Source organism: Dama dama, chromosome 9 (genome assembly GCF_033118175.1).
Source record: "Dama dama isolate Ldn47 chromosome 9, ASM3311817v1, whole genome shotgun sequence".
In the NCBI taxonomy this organism is placed as follows: Eukaryota; Metazoa; Chordata; class Mammalia; order Artiodactyla; family Cervidae; genus Dama; species Dama dama.
The window spans coordinates 12,653,468-12,654,957 of record NC_083689.1 but is presented as its reverse complement, the minus strand read 5'-3'; the positions used below and the strand labels follow the sequence as shown (position 1 = coordinate 12,654,957).

Below are 1,490 nucleotides of genomic sequence, written 5' to 3'. Positions count from 1 at the left end.
AACAAACGTACAGGTGCCGCTGGGGAAAGTTGGGGAGAAGGGATAGTTAGGGAGTTTGGGATGGACATGTACACTCTGCTATATTTAAAATGGATAACCAACAAGGCCCTACTGTATAGCACAGGGAACTCTGCTCAATGTTATGCAGTAGCCTGGACGGGAGGGGAGTTTGGGGAAGAATGAATACATGGATGGCTGAGTCCCTTTGCTCTTCACCTGAAACTATCACAACATTGTTAATTGGCTATACTCCAATACAAAATTAAAAGTTAAAAAGAAAACAAATAAATGTAAACTGGAAAACTTAGATTATTACTTGAAATGCTGATTATATTTTTTTAATTTTTTTTTCCATTTATTTTTACTAGTTGGAGGCTAATTACTTTACAATATTGTAGTGGGTTTTGCCATACATTGACATGAATCAGCCATGGATTCACATGTATTCCCCATCCCGATCCCCCCTCCCACCTCCCTCTCCACCCGATTCCTCTGGGTCTTCCCAGTGCACCAGGCCCGAGCACTTGTCTCATGCATCCAGCCTGGGCTGGTGATCTGTTTCACCCTAGATAATATACATGTTTCGATGCTGTTCTCTTGAAACATCCCACCCTCGCCTTCTCCCACAGAGTCCAAAAGTCTGTTCTGTACATCTGTGTCTCTTTTTCTGTTTTGCATATAGGGTTATCGTTACCATCTTTCTAAATTCCATATATATGTGTTAGTATACTGTATTGGTCTTTATCTTTCTGGCTTACTTCACTCTGTATAATGGGCTCCAGTTTCATCCATCTCATTAGAACTGATTCAAATGAATTCTTTTTAATGGCTGAGTAATATTCCATGGTGTATATATACCACAGCTTCCTTATCCATTCGTCTGCCGATGGGCATCTAGGTTGCTTCCATGTCCTGGCTATTATAAACAGTGCTGCAGTGAACACTGGGGTGCACGTGTCTCTTTCAGATCTGGAAAAATATGGAACGCTTCATGAATTTGCGTGTCATCCTTGCGCAGGGGCCATGCTAATCTTCTCTGTATCGTTCCAATTTTAGTATATGTGCTGCCAAAGCGAGCACTGAAATGCTGATTATATTTTAATACACATTAAATAAAATGCATATAGAAATTAAAACTTACCTATCCTTTTACCAATACCATTTATGCACAGGGCAGCCTGGAAATTGTGACTTTCATGAGTCTGAGGAACATTTGCCTTTGTAGTCCCTTCCTCCATTAAAACATACATCAAAATTAACCTACAGGGGTGTGATGGGGTGGGTGGGAGGTTGAAAGGAGGTTCAATAGGGAGGGCACATATGTATACCTATGGCCGATTCATGTTGATGTATGGCAGAAACCAACACAATATTGCAATTATCCTTTAATTAAAAATAAATAAACTTCTAAAAAATATTTTACAACTGCATTGGTATAAAAGTGAATATATTATTTTGGAGCTTGATAAAGGTGATTGCTGTACAATGTT

General features: G+C 39.4%; 1 non-coding gene across 1 annotated transcript; it reads right to left on the bottom strand.

Moving 5' to 3' along the window:
• Window positions 1-973: 973 nt before the first annotated feature.
• LOC133062935 (U6 spliceosomal RNA) lies at window positions 974-1,080 on the bottom strand. The gene has a single exon (XR_009694255.1). It is a non-coding gene; the product is annotated as a U6 spliceosomal RNA (small nuclear RNA).
• Between the last annotated feature and the right edge of the window lie 410 nt (window positions 1,081-1,490).